At 46.3% G+C, this 14,925-nt stretch overlaps 1 long non-coding RNA gene across 1 annotated transcript; it reads right to left on the bottom strand.

Moving 5' to 3' along the window:
- Window positions 1–448: 448 nt before the first annotated feature.
- Window positions 449–12,407, bottom strand: LOC134731926 (uncharacterized). The gene is made up of 3 exons (XR_010114653.1): window positions 11,887–12,407; window positions 11,729–11,805; window positions 449–696 (listed from the first exon to the last, which is right to left on the bottom strand). It is a non-coding gene; the product is annotated as an uncharacterized lncRNA (long non-coding RNA).
- Window positions 12,408–14,925: the final 2,518 nt, after the last annotated feature.

Here is a 14,925-nt window from a genome sequence, read left to right as displayed (position 1 = left end):
CTGGTGGGGCCTTGGAGAAACTTTATGTCTAGCTCAAGGATTGTAAATACACCAATCGGCACCCTGTGTCTAGCTCAGGGTTTGTGAATGCACCAATCGACACTCTGTATCTAGCTACTCTGGTGGGGCCTTGGAGAACCTTTATGTCGACACTCTGTATCTAGCTAATCCAAGTGGGGACCTGGAGAACCTTTGTGTCTAGCTCAGGGATTGTAAACGCACCAATCAGCACCCTGTCAAAACAGACCACTCGGTTCTACCAATCAGCAGGACATGGGTGGGGCCAGATAAGAGAATAAAAGCAGGCTGCCCGAGCCAGCAGCGGCAATGCGCTCGCGTCCCCTTCCACACTGTGGAAGCTTTGTTCTTTCACTCTTTGCAATAAATCTTGCTACTGCTCACTCTTTGGGTCCACACTGCTTTTATGAGCTGTAACACTCACCACGAAGGTCTGCAGCTTCACTCCTGAGCCAGCGAGACCACGAACCCACCAGAAGGAAGAAACTCCAAACACATCCAAACATCAGAAGGAACGAACAACTCCAGAGGTGTCACCTTAAGAGCTGTAATACTCACCGCGAGGGTCCATGGCTTCATTCTTGAAGTCAGTGAGACCAAGAACCCACCAATTCCGGACGCAGTCTGAATGTCTGAAATTGCTCAACTCACTTGCTACATTCTTTCAGTACTGCCTCACTATAGAAAGAACCAGAGAGATGGAAAATAAGTTTACCATTAAGATGATTTTACACCACATTCTTTTTCTCTCTGAAATTTATTTTTAAAAAATCTTCAAGTCAGGTCAGGCACACTCACGCCCATAATCTCAACACTTTGGGAGGCTGAGGCAGAAGCATCACCTGAGCCCAGGAGTTTGAGACCAGCCTGGGCAACATAACGAGATCCTGACTCTACAGAAAAATAGGAAAATTAGCCAGGAGTGGTGGTGCACACCTGTAGTCCCAGCTACTCAGGAGACTGAGAGGGGAGGATCACTTGAGCCTAGGAGTTCAAGGCTGCAGTAAGCTATGATCATGCCACTGTACTCCAGCCTGGGTGACAGAGCAAGACCCCATCTCAAAAAAAAAAAAAAAAAAAAATTCCAAGTCCACAGAAAGATTAAAAAATGATAATAATACAATAAATACCCACATACTCTTCTTAATTCACCAATTGTTAACATTTTGCCACCGTTTTTCTCTATCTCCATATATATATTTTTTTCTGAACCATTTAAAAGTTGCAAATATACTGACCTTCACCCCTAAAATTTTCTAGCATTTACTTATTTCTTGAGAACAAAGTCATTCTCCTACATAATCACAGCACCATTATCACACTGAAGAAATCTAACATTGTTACAATAATATGAGCTAATAGCTGGAATATATTCACATTTCAAGTTGTCTTGAAAATGTCTCATAATATTTTTTTAAATCCAGGCTGCAGTCGAGGATTATACATTTGGTTGTCACGTCTGTTTAACCTCCTCGAGTCTGGAAGAGTCACCTCTTTTAAAAAAATCTTTTATGACTGACATTTTTGAAGCGTTCAGGCCAGTTGACGTGTAGAATGTCACACAATCTGGATTTGTCTGATCATATCCTCAGAATTGGATCTAGGTTTAAAAATTTTGGCAAGAATACTACATCAGTGATTTTTTTTTTTTTAACAGTCTTGCTCTTGTCGCCCAGGCTGGAGCAGTGGTGCAATCTTGGCTCACTGCAACCTCCACCTCCCAGGTCCAAGTGATTCTCCTGCCTCAACTTCCCGTGTAGCTGGGATTACAGGTGTGCGCCACCATGCCTGGCTAATTTTTGTATTTTTAGTAGAGATGGGGTTTTCCCATGTTAGCCAGGCTGGTCTCAAACTCCTGACCTCAAGCGATCCACCCACCTTGGCCTCCCAAAGTGCTGGGATTACAAGTGTGAGCCACTGCGCCCGGCCTACATTGGTGATTTTAGTAGGAACTATTCTGAGGTGATCCCCAAACGACCCTTGTCCTTGTGTCACTTCCTTCCTGTAAATGTAGGCACAGCCTGTGAATATGAGGAGCAGCCGCTCCTGTGGCTATGTGACCTTCAATGACAAGAAGAATTTCACAGATGTAGTTAAGTTCTCAAATTATCTTAAATTTGAGAGATTACTTAAATGGGCCTAGCCATTTAAATCCATAGAGGTCAAGATGGAGGAAGCCAGAAATTTGAATTTCAAGAAGGGCTCAATGTGTCTTTGATGGCTTAAAGATACAGGAAACCCCAGGGCCAGGAGTGCAGGGAGGCTCTAGGGGCTGAAAGCAGCTGCTGGCTGATGGCCAGCGAGGAAACCAGGAAACCTGGGTCCCGCAACCACAAGGAACTGAATTCTGCCAATGACAAGAATGAGTTTTAAAGCAGATTTTGCCCAGAGCCTCCAGATGGGAACTCAGCCTGGTCTGCACCTTAATTTCAGCCCAGACATGCTGTGCCAGGCTTTTTTATTTATTTATATAGAGAAGGAGCCTCGCTCTGTTGCCCGGGCTGGAGTGCAGTGGCGTGATCTCGGTTTGCTACAACCTCTGCCTCCCGGGTTCAAACGATTCTTCTGCCTCAGCCCCCTGAGTAGCCAGGATTACAGGTGCGTGCCACCACACCCAGCTAATTTTTGCATTTTCAGTAGAGATGGGGTTTCACCATGTTGGCCAGGCTGGTCTTGAATGCGTGACCTCAGGTGATCCATCCACCTCAGCCTCCCAAAGTGCTGGAATTATAGGTGTGAGCCACCACACCCGGCCAGCAGTTTTCTAATTCTATTGTTCCTTCTGTATTTATCAGCTGGAAGTTGGGAAAATAATTTCCTCATCAACTATTTGTTTACTCTGTAATATTACTGCTAAGGAAAAACAGGAAAAAATACCTGATTTTTTCTTTTTACCAATTTTCAAGATGGTAACAGATCAAGTAACATTTTTAGAATTATTATAAACTGATAGGTTTTTATTTAACATGTTTCAATATATCACGGTCAACATTTTTCTTGATATTCAAATTGTCCCATCTTTGGCCACTAGTATTCCCTTCAAGTTAGCATCTGTATTCTTTTTTTCTTCTTTATTGAGGTATAAAATAAATATAATAAAATTTTAAAATACATTACCCTGAAATGTAGAAATCATTGAATTTTAATATATATACGCACCCTGTAACCACCACTCAGATCAAGATACAGGATGTTCCCAGCACCCCAGAGGGTTTCCCTGTACTCCTTTTCATTCAGCACCATCCTCTCCAGGGGTAACCACTGTTCTGATTTATTGAACTTCATATAAAAGGAATCATTCAGCCAGGCGCGGTGGCTCACACCTGTAATCCCAGCACTTTGGAAGGCCGAGGTGAGTGGATTACCTAAAGTCAGGAGTTTGAGACCAGCCTGGCCAACGTGGTGAAACCCCGTCTCTACTAAAGATACAAAAATTAGCCAGGTGTGGTGGCACATGCCTGTAATCCCAGCTACTCGGGAGGCTGAGGCAGGAAAATCACTTGAACCCAGGAGGCGGAGCTAGCAGTGAGCCAAGATCGTACCACTGCACTCCAGCCTGGGCGACAGAGTGAGACTCTGTCTCAAGAAAAGAAAGGAATCATTCAGTATGCACTCTTTTGTATCTGGTTTCTTTCATTCAGCATAATGTCTGTAAGATTCATCCATATTGCTGCATATATCAGTAATTCGTTACTTTTATTGCTGTATAACACTATGTCATATGAATATAGTTTTTAGTGTAATTTTTATTCTTTTTTTTCCTTTTTTTTTTTCTTTGTAAGATGGAGTCTCACTCTGTCTCCCAGGCTGGAGTGCAATGCCACAATCTTAGCTCACTGCAACCTCTGCCTCCCGGGTTTAAGCAATTTTCCTGCCTCAGCCTCCTGAGTAGCTAGGACTACAGGCATGCACCACCACACCCAACTTATTTTTGTATTTTTGGTAGAGATGGGGTTTCACCATGTTGTCCAGGCTGGTCTCGAACTCCTGACCTCAAGTGATCCACCCACTTTGGCCTCCCAAAGTTGTGGGATTATAGGCATGGGCCACTGTGCCTGGTCAGTTTAGGGTTTTTTTGTTTTTTTTTTTTTTTTGAGACAGAGTCTTGCTCTGTCGCCCAGGCTGGAGTGCAGTGGCGCGATCTTGGCTCACTGCAAGCTCCGCCTCCCGGGTTTACACCATTCTCCTGCCTCAGCCTCCTGAGTAGCTGGGACTACAGGCGCCCAAGACCATGCCCAGCTTATTTTTTGTATTTTTAGTAGAGACAGGGTTTCACCGTGTTTGCCAGGATGGTCTTGATCTCCTGACCTCATGATCTGCCCACCTCGGCCTCCCAAAGTTCTGGGATTACAGCCATGAGCCACCGTGCCCAGCCTGGGTATCCTCTTTTGTGAGGTACCTGTTCAAGTCTTCTCTTTCCCCTTAGCTTTTTTGGTCTTGTCGGTGATGTTAAGTGTAATCATTTGATTAAGGTGATGTCTTCCATGTTTATCCACTTCAAAGGTTCTTTTTTCCTTTGTAATGGATTAAGTGATCTGCAGGGAGATACTTGGAGGCTGTTTGAATATCTGGTTCAATGGTTTTAGCATCCATTGATGATCTTTGCCTAGACAAATTATAACAGTGGCTGTACAATGGGCATCAGTATATTTTAAAGGCCTCCAAGTGATTTTAGTGTTTTTGCCTTTTTTTTTTTTTTTTTGAGATGAGGTCTCGGTCTTTCGCCCAGGCTGGAGTGCAGTGGTGCAATCATAGCTCACTGCAGCCTCAACTTCCTGCACTCAAGTGATCCTCCTACCTCAGCCTCTGTATTAGTCCATTTTCACACTGCCAATAAAGACATACCTGAGACTGGGCAATTTACAAAAAAAAAAAAAAAAAGAGGTTTAATGGACTTACAGTCCACATGGCTGGGGAGGCCTCACAATCATGGTGGAAGGTGAAAGGCACATCTCACATGGTGGCAGGCAAGAGAAGAGAGCTTGTGCAAGGAAACTCTCCTTCTTAAAACCATCAGATCTAGTGAGACTCATTCACTATCACGAGAATGGCAGGGAAAGACCTGTCCCCATGATTCAGTTACCTCCCACCAGGTCTCTCCCACAACATGTGGGGATTCAAGGTGAGATTTGGGTGGGGACACAGCCAAATCATATCATTTATCCCCTGGCCCCTCCCAAATCTCATGTCCTCACATTTCAAAACCAATCATGCCTTCCCAACAGTCCCCCAAAGTTTTAACTCATTTCAGCATTAACTCAAAAGTCCACAGTTCAAAGTCTCATCTGAGACAAGGCAAGTCCTTTCTGCCTATGAACCTGTAAATTCAAAAGCAAGTTAGTTACTTCCTAGATACAATGGGGGTACAGGCATTGGGTAAATACAGGCATTGGGTAAATACAGCCATTCTAAATGGAAGAAATTGGCCAAAACAAAGAAGCTACACACTCCATGCAAGTCTGAAATCCAGCAGGGCAGTCAAATTTTAAAGTTCCAAGATAACCTCCTTTGATTCCATGTCTCACATTCAGGTCATGCTGATGCAAGAGGTGGGCTCCCATGGTCTTGGGCAGCTCCGCCCCTGTGGCTTTGCAGAGTACAGCCTCCCTCCCAGCTGCTTTCATGGGCTGGCATTGAGTGTCTGTGGCTTTTCCAGGCACATAGTGTAAGCTGTCGGCGGATCTACCATTGTGGGGTCTGGAGGACAGTGGTCTTCTTCTCACAGCTCCATTAGGTGGTGCCCCAGTAGGGACTCAGTGTGGGGGCTCCCACCCCACATTTCTTTTCTGCATTGCCCTAGCAGAGGTTCTCCGTGAGGGCCCCGCCCCTGCAGCAAACTTCTGTCTGTGCATCCAGGCATTTCCATACATTCTCAGAAATCTAGGAAGAAGTTCTCAAACCCCAATTCTTGATTTCTGTGTACCTGCAGGCTCAACACCATGTGGGAACTGCCAAGGCTTGGGGTTTCCACCCTATGAAGCAACAGCCCAAGCTGTACCTTGGCCCCTTTTAGTCATGGTTGGAGCAGCTGGGATGCAGGGCACCAAGTCCCTAGACTGCACACAGCAGAGGAACCCTGGGCCCAGCCCATGAAACCATCTTTTCCTTCTAAACCTTCAGGCCTGTGATGGGAGGGGCTGCCACAAAGGTCTCTGATGTGCCCTGGAGACATTTTCCCCATGGTCTTGGGGATTAACATTGGCTTCTCTTATGCAAATTTCTGAAGCTGGCTTGAATTTCTCCTCAGAAAACGGGATTTTCTTTTCTATTGCATAGTCAGGCTGCAGGTTTTCCCAACTTTTATGCTCTGCTTCCCTTTTAAAACTGAATGCCTTTAACAGTGCCCAAGTCACCTCTTGAATGCTTTGCTGCTCAGAAATTTCTTCCACCAGATACCCTAAATCATCTCTCTCAAGTTCAAAGCTCCACAAATCTCTAGGGCAGGGGCAAAATGCCACCATTCTCTTTGCTAAAACATAACAAGAGTCACCTTTGCTCCACTTCCCAGCAAGTTCCTCATCTTTATCTGAGACCACCTCAGCCTGGGTTTTTCATTGTCCATATCACTATTGGCATTTTGGTCAAAGCCATTCAACAAGTCTCTAGGGAGTTCCAAACTTTCCCACATTTTCCTGTCTTTTTCTGAGCCCTCCAAACTGTTCCAATGTCTGCCTGTTACCCAGTTTCAAAGTTGCTTCCACATTTTGGGGTATCTTTTCAGCAGTGCCCCACTCTACTGGTACCAATTTACTGCATTAGTCCATTTTCATGCTGCTGATAAAGACACGCCCAAGACTGGGCAATTTACAAAAGAAAGAGGTTTAATGGACTTACAGTCCACATGGCTGGGGAGGCCTCACAATCATAGTGGAAGGTGAAAGGCATGTCTCACATGGTGGCAGGCAAGAGAAGAGAGCTTGTGCAGGGAAACTGCCCTTTTTAAAGCCATCAGAAATCATGAGACTCATTCACTATCACGAGAACAGCAGGGAAAGACCTGCCCCATGATTCAATTACCTCCCACCAGGTTCCTCTCACAACATGTGGGAATTCAAGATGAGATTTGGGTTGGGGCACAGCCAAACCAATCAGCCTCCTTGAGTAGCTGGGATACAGGCACATGCCACCATGCCTGGCTAATTTTTTTTTTTTTTTTTTTTTTTTGTAGAGACAGGGTCTCCCTATGTTGCCCAGGCTGGTCTTAAACTCCTGGGCTCAAGCCATCTTCCTGCCTTGTCCTTCCAAAGTGCTGGGATTACAGGCATGAGCCACCACAACTGACCCAATTTTTACCAATTTTTAATTGAGTTGTGTGTCTTTTTCTTAGTGACTTGCTGTAGCTCTTCATATATACTTGATATGAGTCATTGAGTCATTTGCCAGATATATGGACACCAAAAATCTTCTCTTGGTCTATGACATCCGTTTTCACTCCTTTTTTTTCTTCCTTTTTCTTTCTTGTTTTTTTTTTTTTGAGACAGGGTCCCACTGTCACTCAGGCTGGAGTACCATGGCACAATCTCAGCTCACTGCAGCCTCAACCTCCTGGGCTGAGGTGATCTTCCTATCTCAGCATCCTGAGTAGCTGGGACCACAGGTGTACATGACTACACCTGGCTAATGCTTATATTTTTAGTAGAGATGGGGGTCTTACCCCTTTGCCCAAGCTGGTCTCAGACTCCCGGGCTCAAGGGATCCACCTGCTTCAGTCTCCCAAAGTGCTGGGAATACAGGCATGAGCCACCATGCCTGCCCCTGTTTTAAGTATTAATATCTTATTGGTACATTTTATTGAAACAACTTTCTTAATTTTAATGAAGCTCAACATATTTTATTTTTAAGGTTTGTGCCTTTTGTTTTCTGCTTAATATTTGCCTACCCAAATCTGTTAAACTGCTGTTGGGTTCAGATAAAATATAGTAAAAAATAATAAAAACTATTTTGGGTTTTTTTCGGGGGGTGGGCGGTTTGAGACAGGGTCTCACTGTCACCCAGGCTGGAGTGAGTGCCATGGCACCATCATAGTTCACTGCAGCCTCAACTCCTGGGCTTACTCAATCCCCCCACATCAACCTCCCAAGTAGCTGAGTTTGGAAGAACACAAATCGCGTTCTCCTAAAAACCTTATTATTTACCTTCCAAATTTAGGTCTATGATTCATCTTGAAATTTTTTTATGGTGTGAGGTAGGGTGTCAGGATTCATTTTACCCATACAAATATTCAATTATTCTAATAACATTTATTGAAACAAATAGATCTTTTTTAATTTATAAAAATGTGACATCTGAAAAAAATTGATGGGCCAACTGGAAAAATTTGAACACTGAATATTGATGATATTAAAGTATTAATTTTTTTTAGGTATGGCAATTGTATTCAGTTAAATTTTTAAAATTATTTTCTTTTAGAGATATGTAGTGAATTTTTTAAAAGATGAAATGATATAATGTCTAAGATTACTTCAAAATAACTTCAAAAAATTAAAATTTCTTTGCATGACAAATATAACAGTTATTTCTATATATTGGTGCAAAAGTAATTATGGCTTTCACAATTATTTTCAATGGTGAAAACTGCAATTATTTTTATACCAACTTAACAATAATCAGAATAATTTCATTATGAAAATTAAAATATTCTCAAGACGAGTAAGGAGGATTAATATGTGACACCTAATGAAACATACTGATTTAATCATGCATTGCCTCCAGCTAATTACACACCCACATCTAGCTGTGAGACACACTCTGCTGTTGCCAACTGTCACCTGCATATGTAAGTTTCCAAATTCCATATGTGAGGTGACTCAAAGTCATAAGAGAAAACTATATTTTGGTTGCCTGATAGTGACTCTCATCTCTGCCTTCCAGGAATCTATGCAGAGCATGAGGAATCCAGGTTTGCTTTCATCCGGACCCAGGCTTGTCACGAGACATACCTTTAGGCTGCCTGGCATGTATTAATATTCCAGGAAATGGTGCATTATGCTGGGTTTGGGCCTTTCTTCATCCTATTGCATATACATCTGTCACATACACAAATGTAAATGTCATTTCCAAAATAGTTCTTACTGAGCCAGGTGCAGTGGCTTATGCCTGTAATCCCAGCACTTTGGGAGGCCGAGGCAGGCAGATCACCTGAGCTCAGGAGTTCGAGACAAGCCTGGCCAACATGGCGAAACCCCGTATCTACTAAAACAAAACAAAACAAATACAAAAAATCAACTGGGCGTGGTGGCATGCGCCTGTAGCCCCAGCTACTCAGGAGGCTGAGGCAGGAGAATCACTTGAGCCTGGGAAATAGCGGTTGCAGTGAGCCAAGATTGCGTCACCGCACTCCAGCCTGAGTGACAGAGTGAGAACCTGTCTCAAAAAAAAACAAACAAAAAAAGATGTCGCTTATAAAACAAAATGATAAATATATTGGCACACACTGGGTCACATAATTAGAGCTGGATCCCTGAGTTAATGAAGATTATGTAGTTGTTATCTTTGTTTATGAACATAAAACATTTCATATAAAAAGGAAATATCTCATGTAATTATCAACAACCTGTAGGATGCGCACTCCGACCCCTGTTTTTCGCGTCTGAGGCCCGTGCACTGTCCTTCCTCGCTTTGTGTTTCGCTTCCAGGGCCTCTTACCAAGGTTTCTCTCCGGTCCTCACTGTGAGCTGGGTCTTGGTTTCTCCTCACTGAACGCTTCCTTCAGGAGGGGAACCTGTGGGGTCACTAGATGGAGCTCTTCGGCTCCTCTTGCCCGAAGGCGGCGTATTTTGATTGGCCTGTGTGCGTCCCAGATCAAAGCACCTGTGGGCATTTTCACAAGGACTCTTCCTACTGTTTGGACTATAAATAGCCAGTGACTGCTCCACACAGCGTCCCCAGCCTAAGCCCTGCCTGAAGCCCTGTTTGTCTCCCTCAGGAGACCGAGCCCATCTGTTTCACTCTCTTCCTGAGACCATTCTCAGAAGTAGACTAAGCATGTTTCTTTTTCTTTTTCTCTTTTTAATTTAAACTCTACTTATTTATTTTGTAGAGATGGGGGTCTCACTATGTTGCCCAGGCTGGTCTCAAACTCCTAGACTCAAGTAATCCTCCCACTTCGGCTCCCGAAGTGCAGGGATTAGAGGCGTGAGCCACCCGGCCCAGCCACCTAAGCGGTTTTTAGCCCAGCAGCAGAAACATTTAGCAAATAGGAGCCCCACTGGCCATTCCCTCATTAGAAGATGTAAGGGGCATCTATGGGACATAATCCAACATAGGCACGGAGAGCCACAGTTGCTGTTTTTCCTTCAGTTGCTCCTCCCTGGGTGGGCCATACAGAATTCTTGTCCTATAGCAGGAGGCTCACAGGCACCCCGTGGAAAGGGGATCTTCTAGCATGCAGAACACCATTTGACACTTCCTAACAGGTGGCAATGGATGTTGATGTGAAAGAGGTTGGTTTGCCTTCGTGGTGCCCCTCCCTGAGGCATCTGTGGGTCCAAGGCAAATGGAACGCAGAAGCTGTGGGAGGGAAGCTGGGAGAGTGGAGACTGAATGAGTAGGAAAGGGAGATGGGGCTTCCTGGTGCCCACCCTTGGTGGTCTAAGCACAGGTGAAGGGTTACCTAAGGAATCAGTAAAGAAGTATTTGCGGCTGGCGCGGTGGCTCACGCCTGTAATCCCAGCACATTGGGAGGCCGAGGCAGGGGGATCACTTGAGGCAAGGAGTTTGAGACCAGCCTGGCCAACGTGGTGAAACCCCGTCTCTACTAAAAATACAAAATGTAGCCGGGCATGGTGGCGCACGCTTGTACTTCCAGCTACTTGGGAGGCTGAGGCAGGAGAATTGCCTGAACCCAGGACGCAGAGGATGCAGTGAGCTGAAATCATGCCTGGGTGACAGAGTGAGAGTCTGTCTCAAGAAGGAAAGAAAGAAAGAGAGAGGGAGGGAGGGAGGAAGGAAAGAGAGAAAAAGAAAGAAAGAAAGAAAGAAAGAAAGAAAGAAAGAAAGAAAGAAAGAAAGAAAGAAAGAAAGAAAGATTGATTTGCACCATCATCTAGCCCTTTGGGTAAGAATGAGTTCTGAACACCCATCAGGAGCATCATGTAGGTAGGCACAGTGATGAGGGGGACTGCCATCCTCCTTGGCTTACACAATTCTACCAGACCCGTTTACTGCAACGTCCTCTGTCTCCCCAGGGATGCACGCTAGAATCAAGGCAGGGAAACTGATGTTCAGTGGGAATATCTGGGCAAGCACTGTCAGACGCATTTACTAGCTCTCTTGAGACCTAAGCCGTCCAAATTAGATTGCTGATATCTATTTGTTTACAGGAATTAAATAAGGATAAGAGAGCCAGGCATGGTGGCAGTGCCTGTGGTCCCAGGTACTAAGGGGGCTGAGGCGGGAGGATCGCATAAGCCGGGAGCTCGAGGCTGCAGTGATTGTACCACTGCACTGCAGCCTGGGGGACAGAGCGAGACCTCATCTCTCTCTCTCTCTCTCTCTTTTTAGATGGAGTCTCTCTGTCACCCAGGCTGGAGTGCAGTGGCGCGATCTCAGCTCACTGCAACCTCTGCCTCCTGGGTTCAAGTGATTCTCTTGCCTCAGACTCCTGAGTAGTTGGCACTGTAGGCGTGCACCACCACGCCCGGCTAATTTTTGTATTTTTAGTAGAAATGGGGTTTCACCATAGTGGCCAGGCTGGTCTCCAACTGCTTACCTTGTGATCCGTCCGCCTTGGCCTCCCGAAGTGCTGGGATTACAGGCGTGAGCCACGGTGCCGGGCCAACCTCATCTCTTAAAAAGAAAGAAAGAAAAGAAACGTTTAAACCAACAACAAAACCCCTAATAAACATGTGATAGTTGGATTGTGAATACCGATTGGATGAGGGTGCGGCTGAGAAAACCTTGACGCAGCAGGCCAGAAAGAAGGCGCTGCCCTCGGGGCCGGATCAGAGAGGTGCTTTCCCCAGCGGCTTCCTGAGCAGCAGCGTTCTGGAGAGAAGGTGGCTTATTTCTGCCCCTTCCCCTGCGGCTGCAGGGCGACGCTCTGGAGGCCGGAGCCCTCCCCTGCGCCTCTGCTCTGACTCCCGAGGGATGTCGGGCAGGTGAGACCGGGCAGGGCTCCCGGGTGTGTGACCGTGGTTGTGAGTGTCCTCACTCCAGATGACAGCGTGGGAAACGGGCTCATCTCTTCCTGTAAGGGCACCAAGGCTTCCTGGTTGTATCATTTCCCTTTGGATTTTTGACAGGATCCTTCCCATTCCCAGTGGATGCGGGAAAATCCCTTCGGGCCACTGGTCAGCATTGTTTTCCTCCAGCGAGCTTGGGCACCTCCATACAGCTGACAGGCAAGGTGCAGGGCCGCCCTCACCACACACGCGCCTGTCGTCACCCCCGGGCAGGGCCCCTGCGCCCAGCATGATGCTGTTCCTTCTGGAAACCACGAGGTGGCGCTGCCGAGCCAAGGCCAAAGGCGAGGCTCGTTCCCCTCCGCTGCGAGCAACAGGTGACGCCCCTGGTCTGAGTCCTCAGCGGGATCCTGTTCTGGCTGCCGGTGCTGTGGCTTCTTCATTGATTTTCCCATCACTTCAGCAAACACTGACTGAGTGCTCCCAGGAGCCAAGAAATGGAAAATGATCAATGTTCATTGCTATAGTACCTGAACACTTAAAAACACCCTCCCGGGCGGGTGACGCACGCCTGTAGTCCCAGCTACTGAGGAGGCTGAGGCAGGAGAATCGCTTGAACCCGGGAGGTGGAGGCTGCAGTGAGCCGAGATTGCGCCACTGCACTCCAGCCTGGGCGACAGAGCGAGACTCTATCTCAAAGCAAAACAAAATAAGACAAAAACAAAACCAAGAAAACACGCTCTCAGGAGCCCCCAGGTCCCCAAGTAGAGCTGGAGAGGCTGCCACAGCCCAGGTCTTGAGGAACAGGTGGGTCTTGCAGGTGAGCTTGAATATAGGGGGCGCAGGTGCAGAGGGAGCCTGGCAGGTGTGGGGCAGCCACGCCAAGGCAAATGGGTGTGACTGACAGTGAGGAGGCTGGACTAGAAAAAGCCTCTCTGGAGGCCTCAGTTTCTTTATCAGTCAAATGAACTCCAGAGACCCAGTGCAGAACTGCCAGGTCCCTCGCCTGGTAGAAGGAAGGGTACCCACGACAGGCTGTAAGAGGCATCCTTGATCATGAGATCATGAGATGGACAGGCCTGCACCCAAACCCCAGCCCGCTACTATTTCCGTGCCTCCGACAAGTCCCTTACCTCACTGACCTCCTGCTTCCTCTTGTAGAAAATGAGATTGATGGGCTGGCCATGGTGGCTTATGCCCGTCATCCCAGTACTTTGAGACACTGAGGCAGGAGAATCCCTCAAGGCCAGGAGTCTGAGACCAGCTTGGGCAACACAGTGAGACCCCATCTCTACGAAAAAATTTTGAAAAATTAGCCGGGCATGGTGGTGCACACCTGTGGTCCCAAGTACTCAGGAGGCTGAGGTGGGAGGATCGCTTAAGCCCAGGAGTTCACGGCTGCAGTGAGCTATGATTGTACCACTGCACTCCAGTCTGGGCAACAGAGAGAGACCCTGTCTCAAAAAAACACAAAAAACAAAACAAAACAAAACAACAACAACAACAACAAAAGAAAACAAAACAAAATCGATGATACTTGCTTTGATTTGGGAGAATGTATTCTGGCAGGGTTTCAGAGCCAGGAGGCTGTGCTCAAGTTCCGGCTCAGCCACTTAGTAATTGTGTGTCCTTGGGAAGTCACTGAACCTTGCTGAGCCAGAGTTTCTTCATGCCTTACATGGGTACACCCAGTCTACCTTATAGAATTAATGAAAACTTAAATAAGGTGGTGTTTTCAATCCAGGAGCTAGAGCATAACGGGTGCTGAGTTATTACTTTTCCCTCTTAACTCACATAGCACTTGCTACAGAAGTAGAGTTCAGCAATGTGTCCTGCCTTGATTTGCTGATTAATGTTATGTTTGTTGGCCTTGTCTCCGCAACAAGATTTTAAATTTCATAAGGTCATGGACCATGTTGCCGAACACCATGCCCAGCACATGGTAAGCATGGAATATACAGTCTCCATGCCGAGCACCAAGGGCAGTTCACTGATATTGGGGGAACCCACCCCCAATATTTCAACGTAGGTTCTATTTTCTATAAGTGTCGGCCGGCTGAGAAATAAAAAGAGTACAAAGAGAGGAATTTTACAGCTGGGCCGCTGGGGGTGATATCACTTATCAGTAGGACCCTGATGCCCACCTGAGCCTCAAATAAGGGTTTCAAAAGGGGAAGGGGTGTAAGAACAGAGAATAGGTACAAAGATCACATGCTTCAAAGGGCAAAAAGCAGAACAAAGATCACATGCTTCTGAGGGAACAGGACAAAAGGCAAAGCAGAATTACTGATAAGCGTCCAACAAAGATCCCAAGGCAAAGGGCAAAAGCAGAACTACTGATAAGGGTCCAACAAAGGTCCCAAGGCAAAGGGCAAAAGCAGAACTACTGATAAGGGTCCAACAAAGATCCCAAGGCAAAGGGCAAAAGCAGAACCACTGATAAGGGTCTATGTTCAGCGGTGCACGTATTGTCTTCATAAACAGCAGAAAACAGGGTTCGAGAGCAGAGAACCGGTCTGACCACAGATTTAGCAGGGCGGAGCTTTTCCCCACCCTAGTAAGCCTGAGGGTACTGCAGGAGACCAGGGTGTGTCTCAGTCCTTATCTCAACCGCATAAGACAGACATTCCCAGAGCGGCCGTTTATAGACCTCCTCCCAGGAATGCATTCCTTTCCCAGGGTATTAATATTAATATTCCTTGCTAGGAAAAGAATTTAGCGATATCTCTCCTACTTGCAAGAAGAAAAATATGGCTCTTTTTTGCCCACCCCGCAGGCAGTCAGA

The sequence above is a fragment of the Symphalangus syndactylus genome, chromosome 19, assembly GCF_028878055.3.
Source record: "Symphalangus syndactylus isolate Jambi chromosome 19, NHGRI_mSymSyn1-v2.1_pri, whole genome shotgun sequence".
In the NCBI taxonomy this organism is placed as follows: Eukaryota; Metazoa; Chordata; class Mammalia; order Primates; family Hylobatidae; genus Symphalangus; species Symphalangus syndactylus.
The sequence above is the reverse complement of the archived record's forward strand: the minus strand, read 5'-3'. Positions and strand labels throughout refer to the sequence as shown.